Here is a 17,566-nt window from a genome sequence, read left to right on the forward strand (position 1 = left end):
CAGATGCTTACTTTTCATTAAGGCATGGTGGAGGTAGAGAAGTTGCCCAGCACCCCATATAATGTATGTTTTTTATTCTTGTCTTGGCGGAAAAGAATTGAGCTGTGTGTCTCATTAACAGGTTGAAAAGACTGAAGGTTGATCAGGCACTGAAAAAGATGTATAGCGAGCTGTCACTGGGAGAGCTGTTATATAAATGTCAGATGGCTTTTTGAACTGAACGGCTTAGCCTGTTGCTGCTGCGTTATATTAGGATGTATCAGATTCTGATTTCAGTTACTTTTGGCATAAAAGCTCAGAAGGTCTCCGTGGTATAACTTAGCATTCTTTCCGGTTTATGAGTCCTGAGTTACAGAGATGGGCATCTTGCTGGAAAAAAAAAATTAAATGCCACCATTTTCATCAGAGGTCATCAGAACAATTCTGTAGCCTTAATTAGGACTTGCATCACCCCTGTGGGGCTGGCAAATATTATTATTATACTCATTTTACAGCTGGGTAAACAACAAAACAGAGTGATGACTCTTTAAGGTCATCAGCAAAACAGTGGTGGAGCTGGGAATACAATATGGTGTACCATTCTCATAGGCCCTGTCATAAACCACTTTAGTCTTTAATAGATTCCAGTGTAGTCTTTCGATTCTTGGATTACATTACATGAGAACCTAGTTAGTGGGAAACAGTAGTAGAACCTGTTAAAAATGAGCATTGAATTGATGAATTAAGATCTTTTATTTGAGAACTCAAGAAAATAATATGAAATGGTACCACAATTTTATTCACTTGATTACAGATGGATTGAATTCCAAAAGATAGGCTGGATTTGTTAGTTGTGTTTATATACATTCAAAGGGGAGAAGGCAGTCAGAGAGTGGCTGAAGCATCTGATGTTTCCGTTTTTCAAAGCAGAAAACTACTGCCTTTGCTGATACGTGGATGTAAGTCCTCCTAGAGAGTCCCTGCACCTAGCTATAAAATAAGAATAAGAGTGAGACTACACCCAATAAAGTCTCATTGCTATGTAGGTGACTGTAAAATGTTTCTGGACTTGCAGTTGTGTGCTGGTGGCATTTTCTTTCACAGATTTTTAATTAAGTTACAAATAAAGAAAAAAAAACTTGTCAGGTTAAGGTTTAACAATTTACCTTTTCATAGTCCCTGCTTTTGAGTAATTACTGAGCACTAGGGTGCCATGGATAAGTCCCACAGTAGATAATAGGCTTCAGAGTAGAAGCTTCATCTGGGATCTGATCAGCTTTGCTTCAATGTATGGGAGACTTCTTCAGCAAAGGATCGTTACCTTCCCGTGGTGCTGGAGCTTGAGCACCTCAATGATGCCATGAGCTGAACCGTGAAGGGCCACCCAAGATGGGAAGGTCATGACAGAGAGGTCAGACTAAATGCGATCCCTGGGGAAGGTAATGGCAACCCACCCCAGTATTCTTGCCGTGAAAACTAAATGGATCAGTACAACCAGAGATATGTCGGTATACCATCGGAAGATGAGACCCCCAGGTCAGAAGATGGTCAAAATGCTACATTGTTCAGGAGGCGGCAACAAAATACATCCCAAAGAAAGAGAAAACCAAGAAGGCAAAATGACTGTCTGCTGAGACACTAGAAGTAGCCCAAGAAAGAAGGAAAGCAAAAGGCAACAGTGATAGGGGGAGATATGCCCAATTAAATGCAAAATTCCAGAGGCTAGCCAGAAGAGATAAGGAATTATTTTTAAACAAGCAATGCGCGGAAGTGGAAGAAGACAATAGAATAGGAAGGACAAGAGACCTCTTCCAGAAAATTAGAACCATCGGAGGTAAATTCCAGGCCAAAATGGGTATGATCAAAAACAAAGATGGCAAGGACCTAACAGAAGAAGAAGAGATCAAGAAAAGGTGGCAAGAATATACAGAAGACCTGTATAGGAAGGATAACAATATCGGGGATAGCTTTGACGGTGTGGTCAGTGAGCTAGAGCCAGACATCCTGAAGAGTGAGGTTGAATGGGCCTTAAGAAGCATTGCTAATAACAAGGCAACAGGAGATGATGGCATCCCAGCTGAACTGTTCAAAATCATGCAAGATGATGCTGTCAAGGTAATGCATGCTATATGCCAGCAAATTTGGAAAACACAAGAATGGCCATCAGACTGGAAAAAATCAACTTATATCCCCATACCAAAAAAGGGAAACACTAAAGAATGTTCAAACTATCGAACAGTGGCACTCACTTCACATGCCAGTAAGGTAATGCTCAAGATCCTGCAAGGTAGACTTCAGCAATTCTTGGAGTGAGAATTGCCAGATGTGCAAGCTGAGTTTAGAAAAGGCAGAGGAACTAGGGACCAAATTGCCAATATCCGCTGGATAATGGAAAAAGCCAGGGAGTTTCAGAAAAACATGTATTTCTGTTTTACTGACTGTTCTAAAGCCTTTGACTGTGTGGACCATAACAAATTGTGGCAAGTTCTTAGAGGTATGGGGATACCAAGTCATCTTGTATGCCTCCTGAAGAATCTGTATAACGACCAAGTAGCAACGGTAAGAACAGACCACGGAACAACGGACTGGTTTAAGATTGGGAAAGGAGTACGGCAGGGCTGTATACTCTCACCCTACCTATTCAACTTGTATGCAGAACACATCATGCAACATGCTGGGCTTGAGGAATTCAAGGCTGGGGTTAAAATCGCTGGAAGAAACATTAACAATCTCAGATATGCAGATGATACCACTTTGATGGCTGAAAGCGAAGAGGAACTGAGGAGCCTTATGATGAAGGTGAAAGAAGAAAGTGCAAAAGCTGGCTTGCAGCTAAACCTGAAAAAAACCAAGATTATGGCAACCAGCCTGATTGATAACTGGCAAATAGAGGGAGAAAATGTAGAAGCAGTCAAAGACTTTGTATTTCTAGGTGCAAAGATTACTGCAGATACTGACTGCAGTCAGGAAATCAGAAGACATTTAATCCTTGGGAGAAGAGCAATGACAAATCTCGATAAAATAGTTAAGAGCAGAGACATCACACTGACAACAAAGACCCGCATAGTTAAAGCAATGGTGTTCCCAGTAGTAACATATGGCTGCGAGAGCTGGACCATAAGGAAGGCTGAGAGAAGGAAGATAGATGCTTTTGAACTGTGGTGTTGGAGGAAAATCCTGAGAGTGCCTTGGACTGCAAGAAGATCAAACCAGTCCATCCTCCAGGAAATAAAACCAGACTGCTCCCTTGAGGGAATGATATTAAAGGCAAAACTGAAATACTTTGGCCACATAATGAGAAGACAGGACACCCTGGAGAAGATGCTGATGCTAGGGAGAGTGGAGGGCAAAAGGAAGAGGGGCCAACCAAGGGCAAGATGGATGGATGATATTCTAGAGGTGATAGACTCATCCCTGGGGGAGCTGGGGGTGGTGACGACTGACAGGAAGCTCTGGCGTGGGCTGGTCCATGAAGTCACGAAGAGTCGGAAGCGACTGAATGAATAAACAACAACAACAACAACAACATGGGAGACTTAGTGGCCATACAGAGAAAAATTCATGAGACAAAATTCATCAGAGAGCAGAAAGAGTCTTACTTCTTTTTTAGTGTGAACTTCACAAAAAGAATCATAAGTACTCCAAGAAAGTAAAATAAGGAAATAATGCACAATATAGCATGTCACATACCAAATCGTAAATTCTAAGCTTAAGTTTCATTCATTCATCCCTTCAAATTAGTGTTGACTCCTGAAAGCTGCCTGGACTAGTCCCTGCAGTTTTCTTGGCAAGATTTTTGGAAGTGGTTTGCCATTGCCTTCTTTCGAGGGCTGAGAGAGATTGACTGGCCCAAAGTTACCCAGCTGGGAAGACTAGAACTCATAGTCTCCCAGTTTCTAATCCAATACCCTTAACCACAATGGAGCTATTTTGCTGGGGCTGAAAAGAATTCCATAAGCCAAGATTCCCATGCTTCTCCTGACTTGTGAATTGCTACAATCATGGCTAGAGGGCAGGTTTACAAACTGGTAGGTGTGTGCATACATGCATACCTGTGTAGGAGTTCATATGGTTTTTTTTCACAGTAGCTAAGGTAGTTTATCTTGCATTTGTTTGTGTAACAGAGCCTTACTGCACTTTTACCAATAAAACCACTGAGGCTTTATTGTGTTCAGATATGTGGGCAGGGCATGAGTGATTTGTGGATTACTCTCCATAGTCCTTTAGCACTTTATAAAAAGCCCAGATACTTCCAAGATTTCAACAACAATAATAACGAAGAGTTAGCCTGAATCAGAATGACACATAGCTAGTTTTTCATTCTGTGTAATTCAACAATAAAGCATAGATTGCATGTGTGGGTTGCTTTTCAGTTTCCAAGCATTGTGGTTGAGGGATGCTAAACTCAGCTATTGAGTTAATCCTTCCTTCCTTCCTTCCTTCCTTCCTTCCTTCCTTCCTTCCTTCCTTCCTTCCTTCTTTCCCGCCTGCCGAGCAACCTCTCAGACTCAGCCTTGACCCAGTCCAGTCCTGATCAACTTCCATAAGAAGGCTACATCACTTGCTGTATTTTAGATAACTACAACTACATTACCTTGCATGGGACTTTTTTTCGAGGACTTGGAGGTCAGATTACATTTTGGCCATTCAATTTTTGTGATTTTTGCAGACAGCATTGACTTCTCATTCAGCCGGTGGATCCTGGGTCTGAAAAGTTGACTATCCTGCTAGGCAGAGCAGCGCTCCCCACACATTATGTCCTCTTGTCGGACCCAATTTATGCTCATTAGTGTTCCAGAAGCTATGGTGAAGAAAAGCAGGTGTTATCAAGGTCTGCCAGGCAATTTGTCTGCAAGACAAGTATGAATAAATCATGTTCCACTTTTCCGGGAGGGAAAGGGAAATTACTTTGGAACTAACTAGCAAAATTGAGGAGTTGCAGGCAGAAGCGGAATGAGGGAAATTCCTTCTGAACCTAAGGAGGCCCATTAATTAAATCTCTGCTCCCTTCTCCAACGGTAAGGACTCATGTTATTTTTTTTAATTTCCTCCTAACAGTAACATAAACAGAATATTGCCGGCGTTTCCTGTTTAAGCACTACTGTGCTTCCCCCGCCCCCCCAAAGTCCTTTCAGCTTTGATATAAATAAACAAGAGAGCCCTTAGCTCAGAGAGCTGAATTAAGAACAGCTGTATTTCATGGTCCCTTCAGTATGGAAAGCAGGGATCAGGGTAGTCTGTATGGTGTCCAGTGGGCAGAATCAGCAGTGCGTGAATCCTCCACATATATATATATGGAAGGTAATTGAGTCTTTTTCTGCAATTGAGCTTACGCTTCAGTTAGACTGATGGGCTAAGGAGACAGTTTCCAGCTATATGAAGATCATCACCCCAGTTCATACATACTCTGTCCAAGATAATTGCAGCCTGGCAAAGTTAAATCCATAATTCCACCTGGCGGGGTCCAGAAGGCAGGCCTTCTCTGCACCTGCCCTTTGGAACATCTTGCCCCCGGAGGTGAGGCTAGCCCCATCGCTCCTGGCCTTTCGGAGAAACTTGAAGACCTGGCTCTGCCAGCTGGCCTGGGGCGGGGAGGAGAGGAGTCATGCCTGGGGTTGGCTAGTGCCTTGAAGAACCCCTTCCACGTGAAGACTGAATGAGATATAGCCATCTGGACTTCATTTTTGTCTATATTATTAATAATATGTAATTTTATAATGTGTTTTATATATTTATTGTTTTATTGAGGATTTTGTCGTAAACCGCCCAGAGTCCCTCCAGTGGGAGGAGACGGGTGGTGACAAATTTGATAAATAAAAAAAATAATTAATCCATTTCTTACCATCTTCTGCATCAAATTTGTTTTGAGAGTAATACTGAATAGTACATTATGCCAACAGTTACTGCCGTCGTAAATCTCAGCTTGACATAGTTATGGGGTTTAGGCAACATTCATACATTGCCAACACAGCTTTCCCAACTGCTGGTGGCTGTGGTTGCCCAGTTTCAAGGCTACATCCCTCCAAGGAAGAACCGTGGATTGCCACACTATGGGAAATCACCTAGGGGCATGACAGGTGGTCCCCTCTCAGCATCCTGGAGGAGTGGAGCTGCTTGACATCACTTGGTCTTTGTCAGCTTCTTAAGTCCTTTGTTGGAACAACAGCTGTCGTTCAGCGAGGATGCTCCAGCTGGTTTCTCCTTCCAAATGCTCTCTAAAGTACTCAAAGCTCCTTGGGCAATCGTTATGACTCTGCTCTACTTGATGTGGTACATCAGTGAGTGTTGCATTGCCATCTGCTTCCTCTGGAGCTCTAGCCAATCCTGAAAATATGTATACGGAAGCTCGGTTCACAGTTTCCTCTCCATAAGAGTGACAGCTGCCAGATGGAAGAGTAGGGGTCATATGAGATACAAGATGGCTGTAGCCTTCATACACGAAAAACGCACCCCCATGAATTAACCATTTCCTGGCTCTGTAACAGCCTCAGAGAAGTTAGATCTTACGTTCCAGTTGTGGTCTCAAGATTGTGAGAATTGGACCTGAAACCTCTAGTATTAGGGTTTAAAAATAGCCATTCTGTGCAGGCATAGTCCAGCCAAAGGGCAAGTACGGTAGAATGAAGGTCAGTTTTGAAAGGTCAGGTAATGGATGAGGGAGGATTTGGAGCAGAGGGAAGTCAACTGGTAGCAGAATTATTAGCTGCAAAAGACATGAACTGACAAAGAAGGAAGTGAACAAGTAGAGAGAAGAAAGAAGGAAGAAAGAGAAAAGAGAGAATTTTGGAACTATTTCATTGTGTTCCTATTGAATTTAATGATGATTCATACCTGGGAATTGTTTTCTTCACCCATCATTGAAGATTGTTGTGTTTAAGCTTTAGGTCTGATGGTGTGAAATGTGTGAAAGTTATATTTAATCTGTGGCTGTTGATTAACACAAAGAAGTTTGGAAATTCTGAATCCACTCCCTACCCTCATCTCCTACTGCTATAGCCATTTCAGGTAGTATTTTATTTATTATCCAAATGAACTCCTAATTTAAATAGTCCTTACAATAAAGAATAGAGTTCCTTTGACGTGTATTCTTAGAATGTTCTCTATCAAAAGCTTTGTTTATTTTAGCAATGTTAAAGTTCAGTTCTAGAATGGTACTTCTGTTTGTTCTTAACGTAACGATGTGAGGTTTACTCTCTTTTTTTGGTACAATATTTTTAAATTCCCTTTTTATTTTATTGTTTGCAAAAAGAAAAGGAAGAATTCACATGAATATTCATTGCTTATTGACTAAATTATTTTAACGTATATGTCCATAATTTAATATACAATGAAATGGTCCTAGTTAAATCAATTTTTCTAACTTTAAAGCAGAAATAAATGCAAGATTAAATGTAAAGCATAATATTCTTTTTAAAGATCAAACAGAATAGTTCGAAATGTATCGCCGTTGGTGACATGCATACAAAAGAAGATATTGTTTCATATTTTAGAACTACAGCATTGATGGTCTTTGCTTTTGTGTAGTTTCGAAGAAACCAGAATGGTACTATTAAGAAAATAATTTAAAATCTTGACAAATGTAGAAGTTCAGAAGTAGCTACTAATTAATTAATTCATTCATCCATTCATCATTCATTCAGCTTGTATAGCTGCCTATCTCACATATGTGACTCTGGGTGGCTCACACAATTAAAAATACAAGAAAACAATAATAAATAAAAATGAACTACCAAAATAAATATATGCTAATAAAAACTAATACTGTGCATTTCTTATAAAGTAATACAGGTAGTCCTCATTTAATGACCATTCGTTTAGTGATGGTTCAGACTTACGATGGTGCTGAAAAAACCAGTTTACAACCAGTGCTCACACTTATAACTGTCACAGCTTCCCCATGGTCACGTGATCATGATTTGGGCACTTGGCAACTGGTTCACATTTATGACCATCACAGCATCCTGTGGTCATGTGATCGCCATTTTCGACTTTCCCAGCTGGCTCCTGGCAAGCAAAATCAATGGGGAACTGCGTTATTTGCTTAATGACCAATTGGTTCGCTTAACAACTGCATTGATTTGCTTAATGACCACTGCAAAAAAGGTAGTAAAGTCAGGTCAGATTCATTTAATGACTGCTTCACTTAGCAGCCAAAATTCTGGTCTCAAGTGTGGTCATTAAACAAGGACTACCTGTAAATGAAAATTTAGGCAGCAATTCTATACAGACATACTGTACACAGGAAAAAAAAGTCTTACTGAACTCAGTGGGGCTTACTTTTGAATAGATATGGATAAGATTACAAAGATGTTACCTCCAATTCCTTTCTTCAGGTTGTCATCATTGAACTATGTTTTGCAAAATGTGTTCCCCACTCTAACCAATTAGTCTGAAGACTTGCAGAATTGTCCCCAACTATGTCATAATGGGGGTGGGATATTTTTGTGAGACAGCTTTTTGGAGGTAGTGAAGCTGTCTTTTACTGTGTGAGATGAGATGGAAGAATCATAGGTATCTCTGCTTTCAGATGAAGATTTTTTTTGTTGTTAAAGTTGGCAGTAGGAGTAGAAATATTGTTTTATGTTGACACTTGAAAGGTAGAACCCACGAAGGAGATTATCTCCTAGAGAAACAGTAACTCACAGATCAATAAAAAGAACTTTGCTCTACTTTCACTCCCAAAATATCCTGCTAGTCACAATCAACTTTTTCATCAGTATTCTTTGGATATTTTTCTCAAGTAAGAACTTAAAGTTGCCTTTCCATGTTACTTGGTAGAAAATTGGATGGCAACTTAACAGAATGTGGTTTCAGTGAGAATTCGCTTCATTCAATCAAACTAGGTTCTCCATTAAATTTGGAATAACTCAGGTGGTCATGAGAACTGACTGGCTGTAATGAATGCTTAATCCATGGGCAGCTCAAAAGTTGTGAAAACAATTGTGAATGCACCTCAGAACAAAACTGAGAGCATATAACATATGTACTTCACAAAGTGTTACTGACTCAGTGAGACCAAGACTATACCAGTTTGCTTCCGGGTCCAGTTCAAGGTGTTGGTTATCACCTTTAAAGCCCTACATGGCATGGGACCGGGTTACCTGAGGGACTGCCTCTTCCCCACTTCATCAGCCAGTCCCACCCGATCATGCAGAGAGGGCATGCTACGGACCCCGTCGATAAGAGAAGTCCATCTGGTGGGGTCCAGGAGGTGGGCCTTCTCAGCAGTAGCACCCGCCCTCTGGAACATCTTGCCCCCAGAGGTGAGATTAGCCCCATTGCTCCTAGCCTTCCGGAGGAAGTTGAAGACCTGGCTCTGCCACCAGGCTTGGGGCAGGGAGGAGAATCGACATACTTGGGGTTGGCTAGTGCCTTGAAGTGCCCCTCCTACATAATGACTGAAGGAGATCACAGCCATCTGGAATTTATGAGCTGGGGTAGTTAAGAAATTGTTTTAGTGGGATTTTAGAATTTTATTGTATACTTATTAGAATTTTATTGTATATTTATTGTTCTGTACTGTAAACCGCCCAGAGTCCCTCCGGTCGGAGGAGATGGGCGGTGACAAATTTGATAAACAAACAAACAAACAAATAAATAATCTGACTAATTATGTCAGCTACAGAAGTTCAGTGGTTAGAGGGGATAAACATGGGAAAGGAAATGATATGGCACAGAGAAGCATCAGAAGGAACAAAGAATAGCTGTGGCCAAAAAGAATAGGCATCTACTATTTAAAGAAAATTGATGAAAAGAAAATTATCAGACTGATAACTATGCTAACAAATACTGAAGGAGACAATGCAGCTTCTCAAATAGGTATATTGCATGCATGGTCAAAAATTCACCCTCACACACACAACAGCAAGCAGAAGTTACAACCAAGTATTCAACACACAAAACAAAGAATTGAAGATGTGGAGAATGAAATACCGTCTGAATATTGGTGCCCATTGCATCTCAGAATCTGAAGCGGGTAATAACATGCTGATAAGTAAGCTAAATATGTAATTATGCACCTTACTGTAATAGATTCAGGATAGTCCATTGTGTGCTGTGGCTGAAATTTCAGATTGTAAAACCAGTCATATAATTGCTTGCTGCTCTTGGTTTACGGTGATGTAGCATTAATGCAAGAACTGAGGAATCACAGTCACATAATAAAGAGAGTTTCATTTTCTTATTATTTTGCCCAGGAGCAATTAGAAAAAAGCAGAGTCTTTTATCACCACCCAGAAAATCTACAAGAAGTTAGAAAAATATTAAATGTTTACCATGGTCATCAACTTCACTAGAATCTCTCACAGGCACAGCAAGGAAAGGTTTAGATTCAGCATAAAATCTGGAATCCAAATTAAAAGGACAGTCCAGAAAAGAAGGAAAGCAACCCAGATGTTATTACTACGTGGAGGAAAAACCTATCTTAAGGAAAAAAACAAAGTATGCTTGCAATTAACTGAAACAGGAGAGCAAGTTTGGCCTAGTGGTTAAGGCAACAGGTTAAAATCCAGGAGACCATGAGTTCTAATGCTGCCTTAGGCATGAAGCCAGCTGAGTGACCTTGGGCCAGTTGCACCCTCTCAGCCCTAGGAAGAAGGCAATGGCAAACAACTTCTGAAATCTTGTCAAGAAAACTGCAGTGACTTGTCCAGGCAGTCACCCAGGATTGGTCACTATTGAGTGGGAAAAAAAATAAAAAATGAAACAGATTATGTGTATCCGTTTTTTTTTTTTTGAAAAGAATTTATGAAGGAATGTTCTTTGATGCTCTTCTTCATCCTGAGAGCTCCGTTCTTTCATTTTCTTCCAAAATCTGAGTATATTCCATGATCTTTGATATCAGAAGCTTTGGTCCTCCAAACAAAAATGTAAGAGAATCTAAGGGATTGACTAACAAGCCTTAGAGCAGTGTTTCTCAACCTTGGCAATTTTAAGACGTGTGGACTTCAACTCCCAGAATTCCTCAGCCAGCATGCTGACTGGGGAATTCTGGGAGTTGAAGTCTACACATCTTAAAGTTGTCAAGGTTGAGAAACACTGCCTTAGAGCAAATCTCTTGGTTTACAGGCAGGCATGTATATTACCCACTTTTTTATTCTTAACTTTCAAAGGAATTTGCATTGTCTTTATGTTCATATTTTGCTCACCTGCTACATTTGGAAGCATTCCTGCATATATCCTGTCTTCAACTTATCTCTTCTTCTATCTTTTTTCTTTTTGCCTCCACATAATCATGAATAGTCTCCGTCTTTGGACATTCTTTCTTTCTAAAAAAATTCTAAATTAAATAAAATCCCTATATTTATTCATTGGAAGCTATGGTTTCTGCTTATTTTTTGTTTTCTTGCAAGAAATTCTGATTGATTCTATTAGATTTCACCCCACTCTCTGCCTCTCTCCCTTTCTATGCAGCCTTTTCAAATTGAAACCCCCCCTCACACTTTTATATAAAAGCTAATTATGTTTAGGCGCTCAGAAAGAAATAAATATTATTAATTAAAACCTCCTGTATGATAAATCTGTCTGTGTCAAGCACCTATCATAATTACATTTGAACTAATCTGAGGAACTCATTATTATAATGTTTTGTAGAACCTGCCTGGTATTCAGATTTCCTTGAACAACAAAAAAAGTAAATGCCATTAAGAAAGGGAGGGGAAAATTAAGAAATCTAATTTAAGAAATTAAGAAATCCTGGCTAGGATAAGCAAATGAAATTGGAGGGGTGGCAGGTAGAATAAGAATAAAAGCCTCAACTGCCAAGGAGGAGGAAGAATTGGAGTTTAAGTAATAACATCAAAGAAAGAAATCAGTTCTGATTCTGGTGGCAAAAGCATTCAATTGACTGAGCAAGTAAACAAGGATTGTTGCTGAGAAAAGAACAAGCTTGAAATTCAGGCAGCTGGGTACAACAGTATCTTGCATTCCAAAACCACAAATGGACCAGATAGACAATTACCTTGAAAGTAATTGTAGACGAAGGCATAGGGAAAAAATTAAATGCAATTGTCTGCCAATTTTTGTAGAGAAATATTCCAGGAACACCACTGAGATTGTCAGAATGTGGGCCTTAAATTAAGCCTCCACAATGTGATGAACATTTCAATGTTCTCCCCTGGTGTTCTTTGTTCTTCCTCTCCATCTGTTGCATAAATAAATGGCTTCTCCTGCCCTCCTTCCTCTATCCTCTGGATAACACATATCCGTTAGGGGCTGAAAATATTTAAACGATGACGGGTTCTTTTGTCCTACAACTGGAATCCCCTGAACCATCATTAACCTCATTATCGTGGCTTTAGGCTAAGATTTAACATTTGCATGGATACTTCTTTTCCTATTTCAGTGTTGCATTTCCTGCTGGAAGATAGATATAATACTCTGTGCAGCTTTCATCAGGGATGTTGGTGACATCCATCATGGGTGTATTCTGAGATGAAATGATAAGATTTGCCAGAATAGAATCTCTTGTGATTAAGTTGGGCACATAATTCATAGTATCTGTCCACCTTGAAATATTTTGGCTTAAAACGGCACACGGAAACACATGAGTCCTTTGGAGAAGCCTGATTCAAGAGGCGTACAAAATCTATATCAGAACGATTGTACATGAGAAACTAAATTTTAAATGTGCACAGTGAAACAGAGATTTGACAAATGAATGCATACATATAATAGAGGCATACACAGGATATGGTCTGATCTGAGTATCTCTAGCAATAACAAATGGGAAATAGGAAAAACTATTCACTCTGGAAATCCTGATTTAACTTTAGGTTTCAAAAATATTTATTAGTTTAAAATATTTATAGACCGCCCCCATCCTGAATTAGTCTTTCTGTAGATGTAGCCATGAGACCATAGTAGCTGCAAGTTCAGAAATGGCGGGTGTTGTTGTCTCATTCTTCTCTTTGCCCCAACACCAAATAATTTCAAGGTATTTCTTTATATCGTTCAGAGGTCTCCTTTAGGTTCGATAAGGGAGCCCCCTTGTGGGTAGTCTACCAATGCATTTTCAGTGAAGAGTAGAAAGTAATCTGTCTGCTAAACTTTTATTTTCCCCATAGAAAAATATAAAATAAAAATACCTATAAAAATAGCAAATATGGAATAATTTCAGCCATCTGATTCCATTAATCCATTGTCACCTCATTTTAAAATGGGCGGTGTGGTATAGATCAATATGTGAATTATTAATACAGTATATTCATATTGAAGTTCATAACCTGTATTTCTAAACCGTACTCCACATGGATTGCAAACATATGCAGATTTACAGATATGCACAGAGTGCAAATGGGAAAAATCATTTTGCTGTGAATGGACAAATACAAGTTAAAACAAATTAATTTACAATAGATGGAGTTTCATGACCAACATTAATATTTTGTAGCCTTGTAGAGATGGCGACTTCAGCAAAGGATCGTTACCTTGTCGTGGTGCTGGAGCTTGAGCACATCAATGACGCCATGAGCTAAACCGTGAAGGGCCACCCAAGACGGGAAGGTCATGACAGAGAGGTCAGACTAAATGCGATCCCTGGGGAAGGTAATGGCAACCCACCCCAGTATTCTTGCCGTGAAAACTAAATGGATCAGTACAACCAGAGATATATCGGTATACTGTCAGAAGATGAGACCCCCCAGGTCAGAAAATGGTCAAAATGCTACTGGGGAGGAACAGAAGATGAGTTCAACTAGCCCCAGACGTGATGACGCAGCTAGCTCAAAGCCGAAAGGACGGCTAGCGGCCGATGGTGCTGGTGGTGAACGGCGAATCCAATGTTCTAAGGATCAACACACCATTGGAACCTGGAATGTAAGATCTATGAGCCAGGGCAAATTGGATGTGGTTATTGGGGAGATGTCAAGATTAAAGATAGACATTTTGGGTGTCAGTGAATTGAAATGGACTGGAATGGGCCACTTCACATCAAATGACCACCAGATCTACTACTGTGGACAAGAGGACCACAGAAGAAATGGAGTAGCCTTCATAATTAATAGTGAAGTGGCTAAAGCAGTGCTTGGATACAATCCAAAAAACGACAGAATGATCTCAATTCGAATTCAGGGCAAGCCATCTAACATCACAGTGATCCAAATATACGCCCCAACCACAGATGCTGAAGAAGCTGAAGTAGAGCAGTTCTGTGAGGATCTGCAGCACCTACTGGACAACACGCCTAAAAGAGATGTTATTTTCATCACAGGAGACTGGAATGCTAAGGTGGGCAGTCAAATGACACCTGGAATTACAGGTAAGCATGGCCTGGGAGAACAAAACAAAGCAGGACATAGGCTGATAGAATTCTGCCAAGACAACTCACTCTGCATAACAAACACTCTCTTCCAACAACCTAAGAGACGGCTTTATACATGGACTTCCCCAGATGGACAACACCGAAATCAGATTGACTACATCCTTTGCAGCCAAAGGTGGTGGACATCTATACAGTCGGTAAAAACAAAACCTGGAGCTGACTGTAGTTCAGATCACGAACTTTTTACTGCACACTTTAGGATCAGACTAAAGAGATTAGGGAAGACCCACAGATCAGCTAGATTGGTGGCGCTGCGGGTTAAACCGCTGAGCTGCCGATCGGAAGGTCAGCGGTTCGAAACCGCGCGGCAGGGTGAGCTCCCGTTGCTCGTCCCAGCTCCTGCTCACCTAGCAGTTTGAAAACATGCAAATGTGAGTAGATCAATAGGTACCGCTTCGGCGGGAAGGTAACGGCGTTCCAAGTCATGCTGGCCACATGACCAGGAAGTGTCTATGACAACGCCGGCTCTAAGGCTTAGAAACGGAGATGAGCACCGCCCCCTAGAGTCGAACACGACTGGACTTTACGTCGAGGGAAACCTTTACCTTTACCTTAATTTCCCTAAGGAATATGCAGTGGAGGTGAAGAATCGATTTAAGGGACTGGACTTAGTAGATAGGGTCCCGGAAGAACTATGGACAGAAGTTTGCAACATTGTTCAGGAGGCAGCAACAAAATACATCCCAAAGAAAGAGAAAACCAAGAAGGCAAAATGACTGTCTGCTGAGACACTAGAAGTAGCCCAAGAAAGAAGGAAACCAAAGGCAACAGCGATAGGGGGAGATATGCCCAATTAAATGCAAAATTCCAGAGGCTGGCCAAAAGAGATAAGGAATTATTTTTAAATGAGCAATGCGTGGAAGTGGAAGAAGACAATAGAATAGGAAGGACAAGAGACCTCTTCCAGAAAATTAGAACCATCGGAGGTAAATTCCAGGCCAAAATGGGTATGATCAAAAACAAAGAGGGCAAGGACCTAACAGAAGAAGAAGAGATCAAGAAAAGGTGGCAAGAATATACAGAAGACCTGTATAGGAAGGATAACAATATCGGGGATAGCTTTGACGGTGTGGTCAGTGAGCTAGAGCCAGACATCCTGAAGAGTGAGGTTGAATGGGCCTTAAGAAGCATTGCTAATTACAAGGCAACAGGAGACGACGGCATCCCAGCTGAACTGTTCAAAATCTTGCAAGATGATGCTGTCAAAGTAATGCATGCTATATGCCAGCAAATTTGGAAAACACAGGAATGGCCATCAGATTGGAAAAAATCAACTTATATCCCCATACCAAAAAAGGGAAACACTAAAGAATGTTCAAACTATCGAACAGTGGCACTCATTTCACATGCCAGTAAGGTAATGCTCAAGATCCTGCAAGGTAGACTTCAGCAATTCATGGAGCGAGAATTGCCAGATGTACAAGCTGGGTTTAGAAAAGGCAGAGGAACTAGGGACCAAATTGCCAATATCCACTGGATAATGGAAAAAGCCAGGGAGTTTCAGAAAAACATCTATTTCTGTTTTATTGACTATTCTAAAGCCTTTGACTGTGTGGACCATAACAAATTGTGGCAAGTTCTTAGCGGTATGGGGATACCAAGTCATCTTGTCTGCCTCCTGAAGAATCTGTATAACGACCAAGTAGCAACAGTAAGAACAGGCCACGGAACAACGGACTGGTTTAAGGTTGGGAAAGGAGTACGGCAGGGCTGTATACTCTCACCCTACCTATTCAACTTGTACGCAGAACACATCATGCAACATGCTGGGCTTGAGGAATCCAAGGCTGGAGTTAAAATCGCTGGAAGAAACATTAACAATCTCAGATATGCAGATGATACCACTTTGATGGCTGAAAGTGAAGGGGAACTAAGGAGCCTTATGATGAAGGTGAAAGAAGAAAGTGCAAAAGCTGGCTTGCAGATAAACCTCAAAAAAACCAAGATTATGGCAACCAGCCTGATTGATAACTGGCAAATAAAGAGAGAAAATGTAGAAGCAGTGAAAGACTTTGTATTTCTAGGTGCGAAGATTACTGCAGATGCTGACTGCAGTCAGGAAATCAGAAGACGCTTAATCCTTGGGAGAAGAGCAATGACAAATCTCGATAAAATAGTTAAGAGCAGAGACATCACACTGACAACAAAGGTCCACATCATTAAAGCAATGGTGTTCCCTGTAGTAACATATGGCTGCGAGAGCTGGACCATAAGGAAGGCTGAGAGAAGGAAGATAGATGCTTTTGAACTGTGGTGCTGGAGGAAAATTCTGAGAGTGCCTTGGACTGCAAGAAGATCAAACCAGTCCATCCTCCAGGAAATAAAGCCAGACTGCTCACTTGAGGGAATGAGATTAAAGGCAAAACTGAAATACTTTGGCCACATAATGAGAAGACAGGACACCCTGGAGAAGATGCTGATGCTGGGTAGAGTGGAAGGCAAAAGGAAGAGGGGCCGACCAAGGGCAAGATGGATGGATGATATTCTAGAGGTGACGGACTCGTCCCTGGGGGAGCTGGGGGTGTTGACGACCGACAGGAAGCTCTGGCGTGGGCTGGTCCATGAAGTCACGAAGAGTCGGAAGCGACTAAACGAATAAACACAGAGATGGCGAAATTGACTATATTGATTAAAGAAAACAATTTGTCTAGCTTTGTTTCTACTTGGAAACCACTTTTGGACCTTTTGCTTGTAACTGAAAAAAATGAAGTTTTGATTTTGGGATTTGACGATTAGGTTGTTATAAGATTATAGAAATAATATATACTATAGTTAAAAATAGAGTAAGAGGTTAATGTACTTTTTATTTGTATGTATACTGAAAAAGATCAGAAGTCACTCTTTTTTCTATATTTCTTCCTTTTTATTTCTGAACTATTAAGTTTTTCTCTCCTTTCTTTATTCTTTCTTTAATCTTTTTCTGTCTTTTATATTTTATCTACATTGAAAATCTAACAAAGTTTGTATAAAAGATAGATAGATAGATAGATAGATAGATAGATAGATAGATAGATAGATAGATGATAGTTGTTTTTTTTTAATCGTATGGCATAGCAGTTAGGTGTTCATGCTGTCTTTTTTCTTGCTGGGAAATCCTTGTGAGGTCCAGCAGCCAGATGTGTAGACTATTTAGCCGTGACAAGTCACGTTGCCCGGGGTGCACCATGAGGAGCCTAGTCCACATTGCACCGAGTTGGGCTGAGAGAAAGGGACTGGCCCAAGGTCACCCAGCTGGCTTTTGTGCCTCAGGCGGGACTAGAACTCACA

General features: G+C 40.7%; 1 protein-coding gene across 2 annotated transcripts in view; it reads left to right on the plus strand.

Moving 5' to 3' along the window:
• Positions 1-17,566, plus strand: part of DPP6 (dipeptidyl peptidase like 6) — a 446,699-nt gene that overhangs the window by 302,753 nt on the left and 126,380 nt on the right. The gene's annotated exons all lie outside the window — the stretch shown is intronic.

The sequence above is a fragment of the Candoia aspera genome, chromosome 4, assembly GCF_035149785.1.
Source record: "Candoia aspera isolate rCanAsp1 chromosome 4, rCanAsp1.hap2, whole genome shotgun sequence".
NCBI lineage: Eukaryota > Metazoa > Chordata > Lepidosauria > Squamata > Boidae > Candoia > Candoia aspera.